Genomic DNA, 18,888 nt, shown 5'->3' on the forward strand with positions numbered 1-18,888 from the left:
CTGTTTACACTTTATCATCATGTTTTTGTTTCATTGCTTGTCCAGCTTTTCCTTGTTTGCTTATGCTTTCCAGTAACTCCTCCATTGTATTTTTTATCCCTTCCTTGAATATTTCCCATTCAGTCTGGAGTGAGATTTCTTTATTGTTGCATTTTAATGGCCTGAAATGCCTTCAAAGTGTCATCTTGTATATTCCCTCACAGAGCTATCCTTTAACTTATCAAGATCAAATTTGGCTCCAGTTGCACCCATCTTCTTTTTGGACTTTAACTTAATCTTTCCCATTAGTAGTTCATGCCACAGTTGACACTTCTATAGACTCCAACATCCAACAGTGACCATGTATGCCTTTTACTGATAATAATGTGGTCAATCTGGTTTATGGTTTGACCATCTGGTCAGTTCCATATAATCTTTGGCATATTTTTGTGAGGAAACCAAATATCACTTTGTGCGACTCACTGTAAGTTCATAACCTTTCCACATTATTGTTTGCTGTCCCAATGCTGTGTGGTCCAACCCTATTCATTAGCTTACCATGTCCACTACCAACTTTGTATCTGTATCTCCCTTATCAAAATCATATCATGACCAGGAATCTTGTCTACAGTGCTATCCAGCTGCTGATAAAAACTGTCCTCTTCTTCTTCTGCTTCTTCTGTTGGTGCATAACAGCCAGTCACAGTTGTGCATAGTTTACTGTAGGCAGTAGTAAACCTTGCTATGACAATCTGCTCAGACACCAGTTTCCAGCTCTTCACTGAAGTACCTGTTCTCTTGTCCTCTGCTAAAGCAACGGCATCCTTATGCTTCGCTTGTCCACTGGAATTTCCAGAATAAAGGAAAGAATAAGTTTAAACTGTGAACTCTCTTGTACCCAGCTAGTTTGTCTTGTGTGGCAGAAACAGAAATATGTAACTTCCTTACCCCCTCCTGCTACTAGCTCAGTCTGGCCTGGAGTGAATAGGGATCTAACATTCCAGCTCATAATATATGTAATATGTTTGGCTGTTATCCAAAATATTCTAATATCTAACCTAAAACTCCCTTGCTGAAGATTAAGCTGATTACTTTTTGTCCTACTTACAGTGGACATGGAGAACAACTGATCACCATCCTCTTTATAATAGTCCTTACATATTTGAAGACTGTTATCAGCCCCCCCCCCCAGTCTTCTTTTCTCAAGACTAAACAGGACCAGTTTTTAACCTTTCCTCCTAGGATCAGTTTTTTTATACCTTTTATCATTTTTGTTGCTCTCCTATGGACTTTTTCCAGTTTGTCCACATCTTTCTTAAAGTCCAAAACTGGATACAGTACTCCAGCTTAGGCCTCATCAGTGCTGAGTAGCGTGGAACAATTACCCTCCCGTGTTTTACATACAACATTCCTGTTAACACACCCCAGAATAATATTAGTCTCTTTTGCAACTGCATCATATTGTTAATTCATATTCAATTTGTGATCCACTATAATCCCCCCAGATCCTTTTCTGCAATACTACAATCTAGCCAGTTATTCCCTATTTTGTAGTTGTACTTTTGATTTTTCCCCCCTTCATAAGTGTATACTTTGCACTTGTCTTTATTGAATTTAATCTTGTGGATTTCAGACCAGTTCTCCAATTTGTCAAGGTTGCACTTGATACCTCCCTATCTCATAGGCAAGGTGTGAGGATAAACTCACTGATGTATCTGAGGAACTAAAATACTACCATAGAATCATACAATATTAGGGTTGGAAGAGACCTCAGGACGTCATCTAGTCCAATCCCCTGCTCAAAGCAGGACCAACACCAACTAAATCATCCCAGCCAAGGCTTTGTCAAGCCGGGCCTTAAAAACCTCTATGGATGGAAATTCCACCACCTCCCTAGGTAACCCATTCCAGTGCTTCACCACCCTCCTAGTGAAATAGTTTTTCCTAATATCCAACCTAGACCTCCCCCACTGCAACTTGAGACCATTGCTTCTTGTTCTGTCATCTGCCACCACTGAGAACAGCCGAGCTCCATCCTCTTTGGAACCCCCCTTCAGGTAGTTGAAGGATGCTATGTAATCCCCCCTCACTCTTCTATTCTGCAGACTAAATAACCCCAGTTCCCTCAGCCTCTCCTCGTAAGTCATGAGCCCCAGCCCCCTAATCATTTTTGTTGCCCTCCGCTGGACTCTCTCCAATTTCTCCACATCCTTTTTGTAGTGGGGGGCCCAAAACTGGACACAATAATCTCCAGGTGTGGCCTCACCAGTGCCAAATAGAGGGGAATAATCACTTCCCTCGATCTGCTGGCAATGCTCCTACTAATGCAGCCCAATATGCCGTTGGCCTTCTTGGCAACAAGGACACACTGCTGACTCATATCCAGCTTCTTGTCCACTGTAATCCCCAGGTCCTTTTCCGCAGAACTGCTGCTTAGCCAGTTCTGCAGAAAACCATGATGAGTACCATAGAAAAGCACATACATAAATATCACGTTACTTTCAGGTCTATTAAATGAGGCTTGCAGAGGTGATAAGACTCTTTTTTAGGGGAGGAAGTATGGGGAGAACACAGTTATTGTCACTAGCATGTGAGGTGACAAAGTAGAAATAAATCTGGCAGTTTTTCATGGATTTTTAAAAATAAGAACCTGTGATCCTAAATATCAGTTTTGTTAAGGATTTATTTGGCTGCTCCCTTTTTTAACTGTTGTACCTGGAATTTTGGTTATGTGTCTCTTTAGCTTTGTTTTATTTGTATTTCCTCGTTGATAACAGTATGTTAACTGTTGAGAAAGGGAAAAAAATCCATCAAGAGTAACAAGTAGTACCAATCCCCCGAAGACAGTATACACTTCTTATCCTCAATTGGGATTTGCTATTATTGCCCTCCCCCACACCTCCATTTACAAATTTAGATTTTGCTTTCTGCAAAGTTTCCATGAACATTCTTACCAGTAAACTCATTTGCTAGAGTATTCTTGGAAAGAATACAGAAGGGGAATGAGCACAGTTAAAATAAATTCACTAAAAAATTCAAACTAATGTTCACTGGAGAATGATTTTGTGCAGTATTTTCCCAGCTCTAGTTATAGTCTGTTCAGTTCCCAAAACCAGGACTAGCATATAACTATAAATTATCTGTTGAGATGTTTGAGCAGTTACAGACTTTTTCCTACTGCTGTATTGTTTGTTTTTGCAAGGATAATGCCATAAGCAAAATCAAATCAAACTAACATAGCTAATTAGCCATGTTCCTGCTCAGCAAGTTAGAGATTTGTACATCAGAGAGGTGGAAGCTTCTCTAACTTGCTGAACAGAAACATAATTAATTGACAATGTTAATTAGCCATAGAATTACATGGTTATTTACACTCATTATAACATCCATATGAAAACTGGAACAAAGTCATACTCTCAAAATAATACAAGTGTTGGACACCTGAGTTGTGTGTGCCGTGTGGTCATTAGCACAGAATAGCCTTGTGGAACAAGTCATCTGAGGGAAGATATGGATGGAAGGCTGTTTCAAGAATATGGGTGGTGTGACAGACATTGAAATCCCATGCATTATCTTTGGTGACTATATTGTATCTAGTTTATGTATCATTTTGGGCCAGGGATTGCATGGAACTTGGGGGGGGGGCAGGGTAAAGGTTATAACAGTTCCTCCAGGAACCAAAACCAGTGTGTGTATGTATGGGGGGCGGGGGGGAGGGGAGAAGGGGAGGATTAAGGCAAATCACTTTGGTTGTAAACACCTCCTGAGATGTATCATCCATTGGGAAGGCTTGCATATACTGGGTCAATCTTGGCTTTCCAGAGATCAACAGACAAAAAATGGTTTCGAGATTAAAAAGGCTGGGTTTATACTGACTCAGGGCCTTCTCTCTGATCCAGAAAATGGACAGAACCTTCTGTCCAATGGGGGCCCTGCCTTTGCAGAAGGAATTAGAGCTAGTGTGGGTATATCTCCTCAGGTGGGAATTACATCCCCAGCTCCAAGTGTAGATATACCCTAAATCTGCAGTCAAACAAGCTGAAACTGTAACTCTGAGAAGTGTGAACTGCCCTCATTCATCTCAATAGGGTTTTAACTCTGATACCTAAGTATAACAATTTGAATGTCAACACTTAATTATTTCACTGTTGATCATTTTAGCGGGAAAAGGCAGCTAACATGCTTACTCAGTGTGATGGGATATTACAGATGATAGATATTGACTGGTTATTATATAAGACTAATGTGGTCATACAGTCCATCCCCCTGTCAATACAGGACAGTTCTATAGCATACTGTATTATTCTCTATAATATTTCTAGTCCTTTATCCAGTCTAGTTTTAAATGAGTCAAGCAGTGGGGCTACCATAACTTCAGGATATTATTCCATAGTCTTCTGGATCTCACTGGAAGGAATTTTTTCTTACATTTTATTTTCTCTTAATTTCATCCCATTTCATCTAGTTATAACCCATGCACAAAGTGAACTTTCAGGGAAAGGAAAAGGAGGAAAAAAGACAACAACAGTTATGAAAGGGGAGGAGGTACAGAGGGGGGGACCACCAGGTAATGGGGCATCACTAATTCCATCACTATTTTTTCCTACTTCAAACCCTTACTTATAGTGTTATGTGTTGCCCTTACAAAGACAAGAAAACCAGGGGGGAAATGTACAGAAGAGATCACCTATCCTCAATGTTTAATTTACATTTATATGGACATGAGAGCTTAAAACCAAAAGACATAAAATGCTAGATCCTATGTGGGCAGAACTTCACTAATGGTCCATCTGTGAAGCAATGTATTAAAGACATGGTGTTGACAGCTTCATAAGGGAATCTCATTTCTTGGGAACAAGCTAGATGATTTTGAAAAAAAAACCAGTGTGATTTCTAAGATTTTTATAGAAAAAACAAGCTTCTTCCCCTATTTGGGTATTGCGCACCCATGGTAGAACACAAGCTAAAGGGTATACATCATGGGTTACGGTGCAGTATGCAACTTCAGGGAGAAAACAAGGGAAAGATAATAGGTCCTCATCCTACAAACAGCCATGCCTAAAAGTATAGCGTAGTAGTTACCACAGCACTTCGATACCATGGAGATAGGCCCCTGCTATAAAAATCATAGCTGGAGAGAATGGCCCCCCGGCGGAATGCCAACAGTGAGACTCTGTGCAGGAGTAACTTGATTTTTGAGCGTCACTCTTTTCACGATCCTGTCCTTAGATTGTACGGTCTTACCTAGATTGTAAGATCCTGAGGTCAGGGACCTTGTTGTCTCACTGTAAAGCGCTTAAGCTTAGGCTTTGTGCTACAGCTCAATAATAGAGAAGGAAGGGAAATACGGCCGCTCTGTTTGGAAGCGTGGCAAGTTGTTCATGTGGGGATGTTTCTCCTATGAATGTACCAATCGCCCCTGGCACGATATTCTGTTGCCGGGAGTGGGTTTGGGAGCTAGGTGCATGTTTTTCCTGGCTTTCTCGAGCTGCCACGGCTGAGACGTTTCCATTTAGCTGCCCTTCCATACAGGCCTTGTAACGCAGCAACCCAGGCCCAGCGTTACGGAGAAAAAGCAAACATCAGGCTTCCCGGGCTCCCCCATCGCCGAGAATGTGCCCGGAGATAAGGCAGGGAGGGCGGGTGGCTGCTCACAGCTGTGACAAAGCCATTCCTCCGCCACTCGCCGGCACGCACTCTCCTCCCTCCTCCCCACTTCCTCTCCAGGCGGGGCGATTCTGCCCCCGCGCTCCGCTCTCCTCCCATCCCCGGAGCGATCCAGAGCCCAGCGGCAGCCAGGGGCTTGCCCGGTTGGTTCACGTGGCTCTCGGGGTGGAGCGGCTGGCAAAGCGCAGGGGGTGGGTGGAGACAACAAAGCCCAGCTGTCAGCGGCCAGGCAGAGGGAAAGCGGCGGCGGCGGCCCGGGAGGAGGCAGGTGAGGTGAGTCAAGTGCATTTAAAGCAGTACAGGCGCCTGGGCGGCGTGTGAGGGGCGCATGGCCAGGCGCAGCGGCTGGAGGGTGCAAGAAGTTGCATTTGCTCAGAGCCGCTGTTCCTCGCCTCCACAGATGCTGCTGTGCGGACTGCCGCCCAGCTTTAACCCCTTGCCGCCCGGGAGCAAGGGACCAGCTCGCAGTCCCCTCCGCACCAGGGTGAAAGGTGCTGTGAGGGGAAGAGGCGCTGCCACGTTGGCAGAGCGCGAGGTGGAGGGAGTCACAGGACAGATCCCAGCGCTCGCCCCCCGGGAAGGGGGTGGGGGGCGACTGGCAGAACGATCCCTTCTGCAGAAAGTGCCTCGCCCAGCAGGGTGTTTGCGGCTGGGCAAGCCGCGCGGCGGGCGGGGCGGGCTCTGCCCAGCAGCACCGGTAGAGACCGGAGTGGGAGACACGTGAGTTGCACTGGGCTGAGCTGTCAGGAGGCGGCTAAGGTACAAAGCGCGCCTGGCAGGAAGTACAGCCGCTGGGGTCACCGCCGGCGCGCGGGGTGGCTTGTCCCCGTCCCCTCCTTTGCAGCGTGCATCGCTTTGCTTTCTTTACAGGCGTTCAGGGAGCGGGGGTCCCTGGAGGAGGCGAAGTGTTTCGAGTCTTCGCCTCCCCCCCCCCCCCCCCCAGCCTCTGCCAGGCAGCTGCCTAACCTGCCCTGAGCGCTATGCGGTTTCACTGGGCACACGGGTTTGTTTGCCATAGTTATCTATTTTAAGATGAGCGCTCAGTTTGGAGAGCAAGTCTAGCAAGTACATTCATCGCCCATGTGTGGAGGTTTCCGCTTGATTTGGCGAAGGGTATGGGAGGGAGGGAGGTTTTCGGCTAATGTCAAGCTTACAGCAAAAGATCACTTCTTCAAACCGGTCTGTTCTTGGGGAAGTCCCCTTAACAGCTAAAGCCCGGTAGGAAGTAGACCCCGTGTGTCAGCTAAATGAGTGTAGGCGGCTGCAGCACCGAAATAGTTTTCTGCGGTGTATTCCAGTACTTAAGCTACGGAGCCATGCTTTGTGCATCAAGGGTTCTGCTGGAGAGGGAAACAAATCTTTTGCTGTATTGAGCTAAGGTGCATCCCAGCCAGGAGTAGTTGGGATTATTTGAGTTTGAAGTCAGTTTCCTGCAAAGGCTTTTATTTGTGGCCAGATTTTATCATTCAAAGAGAGAGTGACAGTGTAATAAAAGATTCAGTGGCTAAAGGGCACAGCTGTTTGAACATTAACTGGTGTGACCTCACCAGCTAGTTAACATCCATAATTCCCTTGTGTGCTGAAACAGCTGATGTGTCTTTTCCCCTGCTGGTCTCCTGGCCTGTGTCTATCTAGACTAGACTTCTTCAGGAAATATTCCACTGTTCAACTGCTGCTAGTGCATCCCACCAATGAGAGCAATGATGACAGTACTAGGGATGTCTAGTGTAAGCAGGGTACTGACAGGATACTGTTGCTGGAACATTTCTTTAGAGTAAGTGTGAGTCTGAAAATAAACCAGCTACAGCACATGTTGCAGAGTATACTAGACTTAAAAAGAAGGCTTACAATATGTTCTTTGGCATGGGATATGCATATAAGAGTAACTTCTACTGACATGGGTATCAGAAAGACTCAGCTTTGATTTAGTTTTTACCATCACTACTGTCATTTATGCTCCTATTTTGGTCTTTCTAAAAAAGGTGTGTAGTCTTGTAAACAAACAAGCAGATTAATATAACTGCCTATGGTTATTTAAAGAGCCCTGATATTGCTTTCATGTCCTTTTTAAAAAAAAAAAAAAAATCTGATTTGAGACCTTGAACTTCTTGTCACAAGGTAATTGTACATATAACAACCTAATCAGAGCTCTTCCATAGTAGTTTTCTGCCTTATCTACATTCTAATATTTTGGGAAACCTCTGACTTCCATTTTGACTAGTGCTCGTCCACTGATGCTAGCACTGGTGGGAGTGCTACTGTAGACAGGGCTCAGGTGGTCACTTGGTTTTTACCACTGTGGTAGCTAGACTTCCTCCAAGCAGGGTTAAATAGTACTGTGGTAAAAATGCTGCTAGTGCAATGGTGGGAGATCTCTTTTAAAAAGCTAGTATAGACACAGCCTTTATTTGTAGGTCTGAAAGGACTCTACAAAGGATGTGTAAGTATTATTACAGTTGAGGAAACTAAGGCACAGAGGGGCTAAATGATCCTGTGACACATGATAGATCATTACAAGAGCCAGAATTCCCCACTCCTGGACTTGACTCCAAGTCCAGTGCTCTATCCACTAACCTGTACTGCTTATTTAAGCTAGCAATTCGGCAAATATTGTAGTGTATAGTGAATGTTACATAGGCATTGAGTTTCAGGGTGCATGGAAATTCAAGAGTTTTATCATTTAAGAGAAAGTTGCCATCATTGATATGATACAAGAAACATTTTGGGTGAGTCTATGATTAGCTCCTTACTGTGGCTCAAAGGGTTTCACATTGCTGTGCCATTAAAGAGGACTCGTTCCTTCTGCATTAATTTAAGTTACTGCAGTATATATCCATTTGAGCATTGCTGCTAATTCTATAATTACTGTCCAAGGCAGGTTTCTGCACTTCAGGTAAGAGAAGTGTAAAAGGAACCCTTCAGAATGCTGATTAATAGGTAAGATCAGTGACAGGTAAATCTTATTACAGGGAATACACCTAAGAGAGCCTGATGAATCAGCATGTTGCATTCAGTGATGAGGTGTGTAGCCATCACAGCACAGAAAGTTACAATAATAACAGTAGGGGTATTAACACCTATGGAAGCTGCAAACTGTACACAGAATTAGAGTATGTGATGTTTGTAAAATAGTTCCTCCCATTTGCTAACTATATTTTGCCACTGCTCATCTGTTTGTTTCATTCACAGATCTCTTTTAATAATGCAGAAAAGACCTCATTGTTTCTGTGGTGAATGGTGAAAATATGAAAACTTGTTCTCTGGACTGATACTTCCTTTTACCTGCCTCTCTTCAAATTGTGGGGTGTAAAAACAGAAGACACGTGGGCTTTAATAATAGTATAAAACCATAATGTAAGCAACAAGAAACCCAAAGAGAGATTCTGTATTACCTAGTGTGGCTATGCCACTCAGCTCCGCTGCACTGCCAGTGGTGGATGGGGGCCCTGGGCCATTTAAAATTGCCCAGGGGATGTGCGTGGGGGGGACACCCGGGGCAGAAGGTGGGGCCAAGGGAGAGACCCAGCCTCAAACATTGCTGGAGCCGGGCTCCAGGCCAGGAATATTCCTGGTGCCCAGGCACCATGGGCCCATATAACTCGCCACCTATGCCTAGTAGCATTGGATTCAATGTGACTAGGTGCCTGTTTATGACTTACCTACATACCTCTATGTTGAAAGAGACCCGAAATGTGCAGGTATTTTTCTATGACCTCACTTTATGGGGTGTGCCATGACTTAATTTGACCTAGTTTGGCAAACAGCTCTAACTGGCTGGACTGGAACTTTCTGATGCTGAATATGGATAAAGCTGCAGTTCTGTTTTTTTTTGTTTTGTTTTTTTTAAGGTTTTGGCAATTGACCATCTGTCTAGTGATTTGTTCTTTCAAGGTTAATTCTTCCTGCATTATTTCTATTTCAGTGATAAGAAACAGGAGTCTTCTGTAATGCCTTTGCTTCTCATTAGTGCTCTTGCCAGATGGTGTTTAGTTGCCAGATTTGTTTAATATTTCAAACTTTAAATCTGACTCTACCTGGAGCTAAAACTCTGGGTCATGCTTTCATTTCTCATCTTGACTGTTACAATTCCAAACAATCTCCACTGCTTATCTCTGTCTCTTCTGGCCAGTGCTTCCAGTCCCTGAGTTCTACTGCAACTTTAATTGACCACTTACCCAATCACTAGTTAAGTTTCTGGGCAGGAAACTAGATTCACTACCACTGAAACATATTCCATTGTCAACCTTGATCAGTCACTTTTAAAGAGTCTTCAAACTCAATGTAATTTTAGCTACAAAATGTCATTCATACTGTATTTGTCTTTAAAGTAACCAGTGCCCCAGACTTCCCCCTCTTCTTAAATGGAGGCAATTACATGTTTGAAACTTCCTCCCTTGTGACTCCTATACAGTCAAATCTCTCAAAATTGTTTCTAATTCTTTTAAAGAACTTCAAGTAACTTGTCAAGCTATTCAATGGTAAATGGAAAATAATGCTATGTCATATTAAGCTTCCAGTTGTCTCATAAGAATTGGGCTGGGTCAGTTTTTGTAGGAGACAGCTAAGAAAAAATGCAGATGTTGCTCAAAGTAGTGTTGATGACTCTGTAGGTAGAACTGTTCCCTCTGAGTCATTAATGAATCAGTGCCCCACTATGGCATGGTACTGCATGTTTTGTCTCTGGGTGAGGCTTACCTGAGATCTTGACTACTAGTTTATTAAAAGTTTCTTGATACTTTCCACGAGGACCGCCATACACATCTATGTCCTGGCCCAATTATTCTGACTGCATGGATTCTTATGACTTCAGTTGGAGTTGATTTTTTTTTTTTCCTTAAGCAATGGGGATTATGTGCATTTGTCCATTTTCACATGGGGCAGGGGCATAAGTGGCTTCTGATTTAGGATTCTGCAATTTTAGAATTTAGATGCAGATTCTATCAGTCAGTATTTCATGGGAAGTCAGCTTCTTCAGCTACTGCTGATGTGATGGGCAGACTATCTCAAGTTTCTGCAGCTTAAGCAGAAGCTTTTTTTTTTTTTTTAATAACTAGTTTCTGGGTAAGTGTTATAAATTTTAGAGAGTCCAAAAGCCTGTAATAACCAATGTTCCATTCAGACTGTAAGGGATAAAAATGTAGGCATGAAAAATGTTTTAGCCCTCAATAGCACACAACATATGGAAATCACAAGCATTCAGTTTGTAGTGGTTATCACCTTACCATGGAAAACACCACACAACACTGGTAAACTGCTGTGAAAGAGGATTCCCTGCACAGATCTGAGGGGTGAGAAGAATATGTTACACTTAAGGTGATCAGAGATGAGCCTTAGCTAGAACAGTTCAGATGTCTAAGTAAATCCATTTATGGATTTAGCCGTGAAACCCTTTTTATTTAAAAAAAAAAAAAAAAAAAACACTTAAAAGAAAACCACCTGCCTTTGATCTCAGCACATATTCCTACAGTTGTGCAACACTTGGAAGGGACAGTATGAAACGGCAGAGCGTACCATAATGACTCGTAGACCTACTCTTTCTTCCACTGGAATCTTATACAGAATGTGCCTTCATGTAACCACCATCTTTCACTTAAATTGCACTCCAATTTATTTATGAGAGGGAGGGTAGCTTCACAGATAGGACTGACTGGAAGTCAGAAAATGTGGGATATGTTCCTGGTTGTGCCAGAGACACTGTGACCCTTGGAAAGCAGTGTCACATTTCACTGTACCTCAACTTCCGCATCTGAGAGGTGGGAATAACTCTACCCTTCCTCAGCCTTCAAGTCCAGGCAAACACCATGTTCCTACTTATACCTCTGCACCTATTTCCTTCTATTCCCCCATCTTGCTTTATTTACTCTGCTATGGTTGAGGGCATTCTGTGCCAAAAAATTAGACATTCAGCACACAATATTATAAAATTCTGCAAATTTTGTCAAATGTGGAGGCTCCAGCATGGCATTGGGGAGCACAGATGTCTGGCTGCACAGAGGTGGGAGATCATTGTGCATCTCCCCTCCCCCAGGACACAGAGGTTATACTCAAACCTGGCACAGCACAAGGACTGGCCCTGCCCCTCTGTGCCAGGTGCACCAGGTGTGGGCAAGTGGGCTCAGCAAGGCAGGATCCAAGTGTGGATGGGCTTATTGTGGGGGGGATCCAGGTGTGGGTTGAGAGGGTTCTGTCTGGGGAAATCTGAGCAGGTAGCTCACTGTGGGAGCCAGATGCAGGGGGGGGATCTGGCTGCACAGGGGCTTGTGGGGGAGGGGGGTCTGGGTGCAACAGTAATGGGACTCTGCAGGGGGGTCCAGGTGAAGGTGGTTGGGGCTCAGAGTGAGGATGAAGGGGGGGTATGGAGAGCTTGGGGGTTCCAGATGCTGGGGGATTGGGACTCAGTGGGGTGGGGATCCAGGAGCAGCTGGTGGAGGTTAGTAGGGTGGGTATCCAGATGTGGGTGGCTTGTTGGGGTGGTCAAGATGTAGGGGGAGTGGGGCTCATTGGGGGGGGCATGAGGCTCAGTGGGAGGGTCTGGGTATGAGGGAGACTGGATGCATGAGGGTTAGGCAGAGGGGGAAGCAGTTCCCTATACAGTGATTCCTCTCCCTGCAGCTGAGGAGTGATGGATTCAGGAAGCACAGGGGGGAGGGAGTTTGCAGAGCTTCTTACAGCCAGTGGAGAAATCTGGAGGTGGGTCTGACACAGCCCCAGATGCCATGCAGCGGAAGAGGAAGTCCTATCCTCCCCCACCCAGCCAGGACTAGCAGCTGAGCCTGGCACAGGGTAGGAGCCACCAACTGGGTCTTCCCCTGTCCCATAGTGATTTACCTCTCTGCCAGCTGTCCTGGGCACCTGAAACATACTGCTGGGGAAGGCTGCATGACCGCTCTTGTTGCTTCCCTGTCAGACAATCATTTTTCTGCAGAGAAGCAAAGAAATCTGCAGGAAACAAATTCTGCACATGCAGTGACACAGAATTCCCCCAGAGTACTCTGCACAACTATTCTCTGTGCATATTTCCATATTCTAGTCTCCTTGCCTTCCTTCTTACCACTCCTTAGGTTAGAAACTATCTCAATCTTGTTTATTACCACCCGTGGATTCAAGTCCCAGCTTAAAACATACACCTGCAAAGCCTTTTATCTACCAGTTAAATATATACTATTAAAAGAATGAGTTTTGTCATTGTGGAGAGCAGTGATTGGTTCATTAAGATTGACTTGCTTGCTCCTTGGCCTTCTGCAGTCTGTAGATTACTGTGTTCAATGCTGATACTAAAAAATATTCAGGACAATTTTAACTAAGACTGAGAAGGAAAACAGCATCAATTTTGCTCAGCTCAGTAGCTTAAAAGTTCAGAATAAGTATTAATACAGTGAGTCAACGAATCTAGCTTCATCATGGTAGACGTGAAATTTAGTCTTGGAAATCATGCAGAGGAAATAATATTTATTACAGCAGCAATGCAACACCACTAGAAGAGATTTTAAACTGATTCCCCATGTGCTTCAACAACATTGACAATACTAGTAATAAATTATTTACATTTTAGGGATGAAACAGGTATTAAGTATTTAAAACTGCTCTAGTTTTCTATTGGATTCCTGAACTGTCAGTGTCAGACAACATCCGTTAACAAGATGGCTACTTTCAATATGCTTAAATACAAAATTGTTTATGGTGGCAAAAGTTTGTTGTGGTGTACTTTTGAGGGGGGGGGGGCAAATAAATACATTTCCCCACTATCACCACCACCACAGGCACACAGGTGCCTTTTCTTTCTAAATAAATTGGAAACATTATGGGCATGCCTACAGACACCATTAATGTTAATGGGAGCTAAATTAACCCATCAAGGAGATACCAAACCAGAGGCTCTGTAAATAGACTAGGCATATAGGGTATATTTTTAATTCCGAGCTCCTACCTTATCAGGCTTACTGCTGAAACAGGAACTCAAGTTACGAGACTGCTCCAACAAAACAAGATAACTTCTCCTGGCACTCAATACTCTGAATAGCATCATAAGCATTGGAATCTTTCTAGCTGGCTTAATGGCCAAAGCAAAATGTCCAACTATTAATAGCTGCATTACTGATCAATAGATTAAAGTGGTAGAACTATATTAAAGCTAATTGATAGTTTAAAATATTTTTGAAGATAGATATACAAGGCACTGATTAAGAGTATAGGATTTGTTTGATGACCTGCTTTAGTTAAGGGTTTCACTTGTTTGAGAGGGTTCTATAACTTGAGCTTTTATCCCAGATATTGATTGTGGTGAGTCAGATCTTGATCAGTATGAATTTTGGTAACTTTTTAAAGTCATCATAAGAAAGAGAATCAGATACTTTCCCCTCTGCAACTCCGCATTCTCCAGTTCCAAGGATCCCTTCACCCACATTCACAACCCACACTGCCAGCGCCCTACTTCAGCAGCCATAATCCTTCTGGACTGCACTCATTGCAGAAAGCAGTAAGTTTGGAAGTACAGGAGCACTAGTCACAGTGTTCAAATAAGTGATTGTGATTAGGGCTGGCCAGAAAATTCCATACTGTGAACATTGTCAAGGTTTTGAAAATGGCTTTTGTTCCAATGCAGAACAAAAATAAGACCTTTAAATATTTTGTGGAAAAAATGGGACATCCCCTCCCCCCATCCCAAATAGCTCCATATCCCCATGATGAGGACATTGGCCTGTGAGTGGGAAACCAAAGTTCATGTCCCTGCTTCAGAGCAGAGTTTTTCAATCAGGCAGAACAAGGACTTGCACCTGGGTCTCCTACATTGCGAGCCAGTGGCTTAACCATCAGGCTGTAGAGTGGAGAGTCTTTCCTTTCTTCCAGCCCTCCCCCTCCCTCCCTCCCAAATATCCTGGGCCTGCAAAACCCAATGAAATGTTGAACAGGTATGTTTCCACTCAATATTTTGATTTTGGCACAACAGCATTTTTTCCAATAGAAAAATGTTTTATCAATTTTTGGGGGGGGGGGGGTGAGCTCTAGTCATGAGGATGATGCTTAGACCTCAGGGATCCAGGGACAAACCCCAGAAAGAAAGCTAGAGATCAGCATTTCTGCACCAGAGATAATTTACTCCTCTGATCCCATCTCACCTGATGGATCATTCTCTGTGGATCCCTCCAGCTTGCCCCCTCAATCTGTACCTTCCTTCTGTGGTTTCCTGCTCATAATTCTGCCTTTGCCTGGACACTTCAAAAGTGACTCTTCCAGCACAGTCAGTTTCATCCTCAATTTCTTATAGTCCGCACATAGTCCTGCACATGCCATTGGTGCTCAGCTTGGTAATCAGCACGTGCTGCTTTGCCTGAACGTGTTGCCAAATGAGGAAACAGACACACAAAGGAGCACTCATGTTACAGCATGGATTTTCAACCTGGCCCCACTCTACCTCTGTGTATGGAACCTGTCAGTACTACTCCTTGGCCAAGGAGGTTACTCATGTGGATGCTCCACTTTACCCAATTCAGGAGTTAAGCACATTGCTGTCATATCACCCCAGGTCCTACTGGCCCATGGAGCGGGAGGTTGGAAGTGGACATTTAATCTAGATCTTCCACATGGCACTGGAGACTCTTGGTACTAGGTTGGTTCTACAGTTTAATTATTAAACACTGCCATTTCAGTCTCTAATGGGGGTCAAGGTTCTGATGGTATTTAAATCCTCTTACAATGTTAGTCTGCTCCTGGAAGTTTTGTACTTAATCCTATAGACTCTGAATGGGATAGCTGGCAGAAATCAAATTGATTTCAATAGAATTCCATTCTAGATTTTACTGTTGTGCATTCTTAGGGTACGTCTACACTTACCTCCGGGTCCGACAGCAGGCAATCGATGTTCTGGGATCGATTTATCGCGTCTTGTCTAGACACGATAAATCGATCCCGGAAGTGCTCGCCGTCGACGCCGGTACTCCAGCTCAGCGAGAGGAGTACGCGGCATCGACGGGGGAGCCTTCCTGCCGCATCTGGACCCGCGGTAAGTTCGGACTAAGGTACTTCGAATTCAGCTACGTTATTAACGTAGCTGAATTTGCGTATCTTAGTCCGAAGTGGGGGGGTAGTGTGGACCAGGCCTTAGACTTAGTCAACACTAAACAAGGTTTGTGCCTATAGCTGTGCCAGTAAACCCTTCTAATACAGATGCAGCTTCTACTGACAAAAAATGCTTTACCAAGTCTTCAAAGGAAATAAGCCATACTGACAACATGACTCTTTTGCTCATATAACTGCATCTAAACTAGGAGTTTTGCCACTATAAAAGTGACATTAAAATCATCCTAATCATAAACATTTATAAAAGTTTCTAGCGAAGACTTGGCCTTAGCATCAAGATCAAGGTTGTAAAAGTCTTCAAAGATGAGTCTAAAAACATTAAATATGGAAGGTAAGTATGGCTTTTAGAAACAGAAATAGTTGATCCTTTACAAATTAAGGTCTAATTTGTTCTGGGATCTCCCCAGCCTAATATTAAACAGCATGGGCCTCAATTACATAGTGTACTGTAGTAGCAACAGAAGGTAACAGTGCACAATTTTATCCTCAAAAACAAAATTGATATTTACACCACATCTGACTTTTAACTTTGCCTTCCTCCCCCAACATGTCTCCCCCAATCCTATAACCCCCCCCCCCTTTGGTTCCCCCACTACCACTGGGAAAGAACAACAAAGTAAATGGGAATTCCACCAATTATACAGAATTTGACCCACATCAGCAGTACCTGGGGGAGAATATTATTATTTGTACTATCACAGCACCAATCATGGATCAGTACCCCATTGTGCTAGGCCCTGTGCTACCACAGAACAAAAACACAGTCTCTTCTCCAAAGAGAAATCTAGGGAAGAAGCTTGCCCCAGGACTACAGCTCCACTGTCAGAAAACCTTAAAACCATGGCAAAGAAAAGAACTTGTATATTTCTCACAATGCACCAGTACTCAGACATGTATGTAAAGTATTTATCTACCTTTGCTTCAATATTTTAATATATTTATCTTCACAACACCCCTGTGAGGTAAGGAAATACTATCATCCCCACGATGATACAGACTGGAAAATAACCCACAGAGAGGGTAGAGCCCACATAGTTAAAATGTATTTAGCCACGTAGCTCTTATTGACTTCAATGGGAGTTAGGTGCCTAAATACTTGTGAGGATCTGGGGTTAAGTGACTTGCCCAAGATCACACACAAAATGTGTGGTGGAGCAGGGAATCAAGCCAGAGTCTCAAGTGCCAGGCTAGTGTCCTAACCACTAGATCAGCCTTCCTTTTATCAAATTTAACTCAAATTATTAGCACTAAGTTAGAGGAAATTACTAAAACAAGGTTTCATAATTGGCAGCGTACATAGCTCTGCAGAGCAATCTGGGAAGCTGTCTTTGAATTTATATACTCATTTTCTTCCTCCTTACACTGTGCTCAGTTTCTGGCAGGGGACAGCGCAATAGAATGTGGTCTCCTCCCCCAAATTAGCATTCAGCAACAAGCAAACTCTAAACAAAGTGAACTGCTTTTATAGCTCAGCTAAACTCTGCTGAATTTAATAATTCAGACACCAAAGAAGGCCAAATTATGAGCGTTCAGACACAGAGAGAGAGACGTGGGTCATCTATGCTGAATGTTTTATAAGAAATTAGGTTTAAATTCAAAAAAGTATTTGACATCACTTTTTCAGCACTGTAGAAACCCTGCAGTAGAGATAGTGAAAGTTAGTACCATAGCAGAGCTTCCTGTTGTCATGAAGATTTCTTCTTTTTTCAACTGACATTTCAAGTCAGAGCTTTTTCCAGGGGGGGGAAGGGCACTAAGTTGAGTGCTCTGATCCTCAAAACGCATATTGGAATTTTCATTAACTTGTAACGGCCAATTTAATATTTACAGAGAAACGATCAGTGTCCTTTTGCTGGGAAGGGCTATATATCTTTCTTTCAATGCCTAGCTTTATTTAAAAAAAATTCTAAAGAATTTGGGGAGAGCTGACTGAGTTACTAATTCAGAAACAAAACTCATTTCTTCACACAAAGAAGGAAAGATCAGAAATGTTGACTGTTGTAACAGCCATTACTTGTTCAGATCCTGTTAACAAGTGCATAATCACCTAATCACTCCCTTGAAAGCATACCAGATGATAGTCAGAAACACTGGAAGCATGGCTGGAATCCTGCCAGGCAGCTCAAGGACTCAGATTTCACACCAGATCTCCTGCAGAAGTATCAGGATGACCTCACTTATTTAATAGAAGCATAAATTAATAGTCAAAATAAAGGGCTACGAATACAGAAGATAATTTAAGACAACAGTGGTGGTGACTAGAAATCCTGAAAAGATAGACGATACTATTGTTGATGAAAGATGGTTACACTAGACTAGAAAGCCACTGAAAATAGCTATCTTGGTGAAGTTTCTCCCAAAGTAGCTCAGTGCAATGATTCAATAGCATAGATCAGTGATTTTGCTTATATCACAGGCTATAGAGATAAAAGCTTATTAATAAGGATCTTTTTCACCCTGTGCTGAGGTTGACCATTGACCACCACAAAGCAAACAGATGCATTAAGTGATCCATGTAGTGTGCTTCTTTAAAAGCGCATAAAAAGTTAGACAATAAAACAATAAAACCTCCTAGAGAGAGCCATAGCCACAACAACACTTTAGCCACAACCTTCTTGATTTTTGCAAAATAGTCAAGCCTCAAAACTAGTATTACTTCCCAAATTGCCCCCATGAGCACACACAGTAAAAATAACTGTAAACTATTCATTCATTCACCCCACCCCAGGTAACTCAAATACTGTACCTAATAAGCTCATAGAATTCTAAGTGGCTGCTTAAAAATCTTTTTATAGCTGCTCCCAAATTCTGGGTGGGATTAGGGGGTGGAGCTAGCCCTTTAGCTCTGCCCCATAGCCAGGTTCATAAAAGGGGGTGCTTTTCTGGGGAAATCTACCAGTGAATAGTAACTTGAGTGTTTGGTACTGAGGTTTTCTTTACTCTACTTCCTCACCGCTGCTCTCATGCCAAAACACTGTAAATCATCCTGTAGTGGGGATGATTCTTTAAATAGCTCTCTAAATACATCTTATAGTCAGCAATGCAAGGTAAGTCATGGAGCTTGCTTTACTGCTTCTCATTCCCTTTTTATATAAAATAATTGCCCTGCCCTTAGGTCTTTTAAAGGTAAATACAACTTGGCTTTCCTTCTACAGTATATTAAAG

The 18,888-nt window shown here is 43.2% G+C and overlaps 1 protein-coding gene across 2 annotated transcripts in view; it reads left to right on the forward strand.

The window, feature by feature from the left end:
- Positions 1-5,817: 5,817 nt before the first annotated feature.
- MAPRE2 (microtubule associated protein RP/EB family member 2) overlaps positions 5,818-18,888 on the forward strand; it is a 144,332-nt gene continuing 131,261 nt past the window's right edge. Inside the window, exon 1 of one of the 2 annotated variants that reach the window (XM_026661941.2) lies at positions 5,818-5,919. The gene's annotated coding sequence lies outside the window, so the exon portion shown is untranslated. The remainder of the gene's footprint in view (positions 5,920-18,888) is intronic. The other variant, XM_026661949.2, reaches the window with a different exon arrangement.

The sequence above is a fragment of the Terrapene carolina genome, unplaced genomic scaffold, assembly GCF_002925995.2.
Source record: "Terrapene carolina triunguis isolate 2854851 unplaced genomic scaffold, T_m_triunguis-2.0 Scaffold58, whole genome shotgun sequence".
In the NCBI taxonomy this organism is placed as follows: domain Eukaryota; kingdom Metazoa; phylum Chordata; order Testudines; family Emydidae; genus Terrapene; species Terrapene triunguis.